Source organism: Sphaeramia orbicularis, chromosome 21 (genome assembly GCF_902148855.1).
Source record: "Sphaeramia orbicularis chromosome 21, fSphaOr1.1, whole genome shotgun sequence".
Taxonomy (NCBI): domain Eukaryota; kingdom Metazoa; phylum Chordata; class Actinopteri; order Kurtiformes; family Apogonidae; genus Sphaeramia; species Sphaeramia orbicularis.
Genome location: NC_043977.1, coordinates 54865362 through 54871842, shown reverse-complemented (window position 1 = coordinate 54871842; position 6481 = coordinate 54865362). Strand labels below are relative to the sequence as shown.

General features: G+C 40.2%; 1 long non-coding RNA gene across 1 annotated transcript; it reads right to left on the bottom strand.

Moving 5' to 3' along the window:
- Positions 1-4600: 4600 nt before the first annotated feature.
- On the bottom strand, positions 4601-5149 carry LOC115411807 (uncharacterized). The gene is made up of 2 exons (XR_003934268.1): positions 5107-5149; positions 4601-4718 (listed from the first exon to the last, which is right to left on the bottom strand). It is a non-coding gene; the product is annotated as an uncharacterized LOC115411807 (long non-coding RNA).
- Between the last annotated feature and the right edge of the window lie 1332 nt (positions 5150-6481).

The following is a 6481-nucleotide window of genomic DNA, read 5'->3' as shown; positions in this document are numbered from 1 at the left end:
TGTTTAAATAGTCGAATGTTGAGTTTGCTGTTTGTCCGGTGCTGTCAGCGCTCCTCGGTCTTCTGACAGACTCCAGTCCCTCCTGTTTCACCTCTTTGACTCCGGGTCCAGTGCGTCCTCTGTGGAACTCTGTGAAGCATGCCAAGTCCGTGTCCCTTTGCATTGACGGCTGGCACTGATGGATTGCGCTGCTGCCAGGCCTTTTCGCTCAGGGCCGCTGAACTGCCTCTTTTGACCCGTACCCGTTTAGCACCAGGTTTCATATTTGCCCCGAGATCAACCTCCTTTTTACAGACATGTTCAGTTCCTGTGGGACTGGCAGTGTTTTCGCTGTGTTACTGCTTACATTTTGTCAGTATCCCACAGCTCAGGCCAAAAGTTCACCACAGGACCACCTGTCAACTTGAAACCACTTGTGATGTACTCGTCTGCAACTTTCTGTCTGTCACGAATTATACTTATTTCTTTATTTTATTTTATTTGCACATCACAAACAACAAGAAAAAAAAAAAAAGTTTTCATGCAAGTAACACCACTGTGCAGGAGAGAATAGAAACCAAAAAAAGGCTCGTATAAATACCTCACCAGAAATAAACAATACACAGTTTTTAAAAAAAGAATAAAAACACAATATAACTCAAATAATAATCTAAAGTAAAAAAAATACAAAGCAAATATATAAAGCCTTACATTTTTTCATAAATTAGAGTCCTTTTCAGATGCTTTTTAAATAAACATAAAGAAGATGTTGATTGAAGTTCAGGACGTAGATTATTCCAAAGATGTGGTCCACGATATTTTAGAGAATACTAACTGACACAAGTTCAGCAGTATTTATCTACAACCAAACTGGGAAATAATCATGTTTTGTAATAAACACAATGTTTCTTGCATTATTTTTCTCACTCCAAACAAAATCCTTCCCTTGATTTTGTTGCAAGGAAATACAGTTTGTCATGGAAGGATCAGTGACTTCTTCAGGCTGTCCTCAGCAGACAGAGCCCTCAGCCCTTCTAAATAGTGATGTGTCGGTCACAAACGAAACAGCTCTGAGAGCCGGCTCTTTGACGTGAACAACGGGAGCCGGCTCCTGATTAGAGCCGCTTTGTCCCGTTCGTTCACCCCACCCCCACCCCCGACCAGAGGGGAGAGGGGCGGAGTTACACACACAGCAAGCGCACGAACAGGACGGAGGGAGACGAGAGAGAAAGAGAGCAGGGACCACAACGAAAACAGACTGGAAAGGTAAAAAAAAAGTTGAGAAAATGAGGGACAACAGGAAGCACAGCAAAATCTGGACATATTTCAATGACACTGACCAAACTAAGGCAGAATGTAGAGTGTGCAAGACAAAAATCTCATATAGAGCTGGCTCCACAAACAACCTGCACAGACACATGTGAACTGTTCATCCATCAGTTCAACTGGAAGAAAAAACACAAGCAAGTGAACGTGACATTAATGAAGGTGCCAGTGAGTCTACTGCAACTGCTGCTGCTACTGCAGTATCGACAGCATCGCTGTGAAAGCTAAAAGTTTAAAATAGTTAAAAGTTAGTAAAGGTCAGTTGTAAATAGTTAAGCATTTCTTTTTGCACTTTCTAATTTATTTATTTTTAATCACTCTGTAGAGTGTATAAGTAAAGGTGCATTTACATTTACATAAACATTTGATAGAGTGCATGTTTTTTTTTTTTTACATTAGTAATTCATATTGCGCATAACTTTACATTATTGTTGGTAATAAATTAATTTAAGCACCAAAAAATCTGAAGAGCCACTTGGGAGCTGAAAGAGCCGGCTCTTTTTAGTGAGCCGAGCCAAAAGAGTCGGTTCTCTAAAAAGAGCCGAAATTCCTATCACTACTTCTAAACGCACTGACGTTGTAAATCAAGTTGGAGGATATTTCAGAACAAAAAAAAAAAAAGTTTTTTCGTGTGAACACCTTTATTCATGTTGGCCAGTTTGTAGAGGTTTGGTTAAAGTCCAGACATGGAGACATGGAAGACCAAAGTACATGTGTTAAATGCACCCTAGAGCACTCTAGAGAACTTCTACAGATATTTCTTTTGCTATGGTTTTGCTGTCTTCTCTACTGGCAGTGATCTGTACTTTTGAAGGACTGTTCTAACCAAAGGAAGCTGAGTGGCTGGAATAGCAGTCAGTGAAGGGCCAATCACTTCCTCCCATTCATCTGCAGGGCCACCTTTTCTCTTCAGAGGGCCCCCAGGGTGCTTCACCTTCTTCTCTTCACTACTCTTGGGTGTTTTGCCTTCAGGATGACTTGGCATATTTACACTGAAAATGTGTTACCCTTCTCTGGAAAAAGAAATGTGGTACCTGCTGAACTGAAGAAAAGGGAGGGTACCAGAGGGGTAATCTAGGATCGGATGTTCTCCAGTGAAAGCCCTGAGTGCAGATCTTTCAAATAAGACTAGGCAATAAAGAAATCAGCAAAAACGTGTGATTTTACCCATTTTTCAGTGTCATGTGACCTTGACCTGTACATGATTTGATACCCTCATAAACAACAGTAGCATCCCCCAAAACCTCTAACATGACATTTGCATGAGCAAATATGGCAGAACTAACTGACAAATGCATGATTTTCCATTGAAAAATGGGTTTTCTGCACTCAGCTGATGGGCACCCTAAAGACGGCGGTGGGGGGTCTAAAACTTTATGGATTGGGCTGAAATTTCTTTTTGGAAGTCACTAATATATAAGAGATTAACTGGTCAAATTAAGAGCTTGATTGGAAAAGAAGTCCCAAAAATGGGACGCCCTACACTGCCCCCCATGGTTCCCGGTGGTACTGCTCCATATTCCCTGTTTGGGTTCACATCTGCAGCGCTCCCCGAGGATGGACAGGAATACAGACGTTATGAACGCAGAGGACGGACACAACGCTCCATCCGTATGCACATTAGATGTAGAACATAAATGGGCCTTAAAACTAACTTTGCGTCAGAGAGCACAAACCCCTATTTACCAGACGCAAGTGACCCACATTTGGATGGTTTCTAAAGTGAAAAAAAAAGTCATAGCCTGCCTCTCATCCACGCAGATAAAAAGACAAATGCAAGTCCAGCATAGAGGAGATACAGGGTACATTTTTGACAGCCTCTGAAGCACTTCTAAAAGGAGCCGTCTTGCAGCGCTGGCAGTGTTTAAGAGCCATTACTTTCTCATTCAGCACATGTGCCAAGGTCGTCAGGCTGGATAATGAGGTTTTAGCATCCAATGACTCCCTTCAACACTGCTCTATTAGTTATGTAAAATAGGCAGACCCTGGTTTATTGACTTTACGGAATAGCTTTTGTTAGGGTTTGGAAATTGAAATTTTACTTGCACACCCCAATTTAAAAATTGGGGAAAGATTTCCTCTATTTTCTGTTAATTTTCAATCATGGGGAATGAAGAATGGGTGAATGGTGATAAGTGATTTTCTCTCCCCACTCTGACCTTGTCGTTCCCTACAGATATAGTAAGTCAGCTGGGAGTGACATTAATAAGTTCATCTAAAGGTATAGATCTTATGGGGAGGTGGTGCTTTTTATGAGCTGTAGCTGCAGTGCTAGCATCTAATAACGGCAGAACTTTCAAGTGAGTGATGCGGCGGTAGTTGTGGCAGCATGGCAGTGGGAAGAGTGGAAGATGTGAGTGTAGTGGCAGAGCGGGCTGTCTGCCTCAACCAGCTAAAAGACTTCAGCTTTGATGATGAGATACAGCTGCATGAAGGCAAGGCTCAGCCTGTCACTGCACAACTTCACTCAAAATGATAAAGGACTATATACTATATATACACTGCACCATTTTCATCAAATCCACACAGTTGTCAAGAGGAACCTGTGATAAGCTTCCTCTAAGTTAAATATTCATTCATTGTACTTTTATTTTTACAGGGTTGCCCTGATGAGCATAATTTTTTACACTTGTTTTTATGGCTACACAAACATAAAACAAGTGTTCAGAGAACACAAACCTCCACCAAGCACCCCGAACGGTGTGCATGAGTGGATCGACTATTTCTTTTTAAATTCAACAGTTTCCAGGTTGTTCCATACAGCAGAAAAAGTTGAAGCTTGGTACCAGTCATGTGTCTGTCAAATTATATTCAATTCCAATCAATATTTGTTGAGTTATAATGAAAATGAGTTGTAAATGGGATTTTCAATGTTAAATGTAAATGTCCACAGAGTCCACATTCCACAGTGGATGTGGACAATTTTGTGCCAGATACAAGATATTGTTCTAAGCTACAGGTGGATCCAATTGGAGGCTAATCGGAGTCGTTTTGAATTTTTTATGAATTTTCAAAAATTTCTCAATGATGACAGATGGAAAATTGTAGATTTTGTGACCTTGCTGTGACCTTGAACTTTGGCCTACTGGGACCAAAATGTAATGTGTTGGTCCCAGGGCCTAGGCCTATCTGTGGGTACGATTTGGTAAAGATGGTTGGAATAGTTTTCACGTAAAGTTGCTAACAAACAAGCAAACAAACACACAAAGCAAAGTGATCACAATACTTCCTGGAGGAGGTAAGAAGAGGACCAGTGGCATTGTAGCTCACCGGCATGTTCTATCAAGAATCAGTAACAACTTGAATTTGTGAGATTGTCAGGTTCTGCTGCTTTGTTACAGTCCTGTGGTCCTGATGCAGGTGATCAATTTCTCAATAGAAGTGGGTGGTACTTTCACTGGAGAAGAACTCAACTAATTTGATCAAAGTCCATATATGACTTTGTTAATATAGATTTTGATACTGACCATAAGTCTTCTATTAGTTTATAAGACACCTATGATAGCTCTTCAGTTTTCAGTGATCACTAGGATTTATATTAATATCTTTAACCATTTACATGTTATTAACCATCAAAATATGGACTCAATATAAGGAAATACTTCAAAAATTAATAAAAAAATTTCAAAAATCAAAATTTCTCAAAACTGTGAACAAACTTTGTAGATATTGTCCCATTGAAGCTATATGTATATATAAAATCACAAATGAGTAGTTTTGGTGAAGAAGATTGTTGAAATGCAGACATTAGTGACCTGGTGTTTGACCCTTCAAGGTCACTCAAGGTCAAAGGTCATGGACCCAAAGGAAAGTCCATATATGGCTTCCTATCAGTGCTCAATAGTAACTATATTGATATCTGTAACCATTTCCATGTTATAAACTTTCAAAATATGGACTCAGTATACAGAAATACTTCAAAATGTATTAAAAAAAATGTAGAAATCTAAATTTCTCAAAACTGTGAACAAACTTTACATATTGTCCCATTGATACTACATATAAAATCTGAAATGAATCCGACCAGTAGTTTCAGTGAAGAAGATTGTTGAAATGCAAACATTAGTGGCTTCGTGTTTGACCCTTCAAGGTCACTCGAGGTCAAAGGTCATGGACCCAACACAAAATAGCACCGGACCAAAAATGCAACATCATTTACGAAATACCATGCAAATCATGTAACAAACATACATCGGAGAAACAGGACGATCTTTCAATACAAGGAAAAAAGAACACCAAAAAGAATGCGAAAAGGAGACAGTAGGGCGATTCACACGGACTCAAAAGGACAAAGCAGAACAGGAGAACCTAAAATCAGCCATCACAGACCACTGAAGAAGACACAACCACATCATGGACTGGGATGAGGGCACAATCAGAACATCTGAAACAAACAAACTCAAACGTTGGATCAAGGAGGCAACAGAGATCAGGAAGCGGGCGAATGGCACCATCAGCCGGAACGAGGGGGCGTACACCCTCTCTCACACCTGGGATTCCCTCCTCCAGAGACCACCCAAGGCGGAGGAGGCGCGGTCGGCTCGACGGGCTCTGAGTGGTCCGTCGAGCCGACCAGCTGATAAATGACACGTCAGATGATGCTTCTGAGGGAGACTGGAGTCACAGTCGAAACTGTCAAGCAGGTAACATCTAAAAACTATACCTTGTCTGAACAAAAGAAAAAAAAGAAAAATATAATTACTCTAAAATTTAGGTTTATTTACAACATAGTATAGCAAAGTATTACATGATCAAAAACAAATTCATTTTAGCAAACAAATGTCTCAGTTTTGAATGTCTGGGGTCGCCAGAAATTTGTGATGTTAAAATGGGGTCAGGAGACAAAAAAGGTTGGGAACCACTGGACTACCATGTTGGTGTGCTTTATCCATGGTCCTGAAACTTAATTAGGCCACCTCCAACATCGCAGGTGTGGCAGTCGCAGAAAATTAAATGTTTCATGAACTTTTAGTTTGCGTTAAAGATGAATGTTCAACTGTTCGACATGTAGGACCGACCGTTAACTTAAAAACGAATTCGGCCTGTTGATTGCTCATTTTTTTATGATAAAAGAAAAATCACCTCTAACCAAGCTATATGGTTTAGTTGCAATTTACATTTATGATCGTTTTCTTTGTAATATGACGTTGTTATTGTTGTTTGTCAATACTCTGTC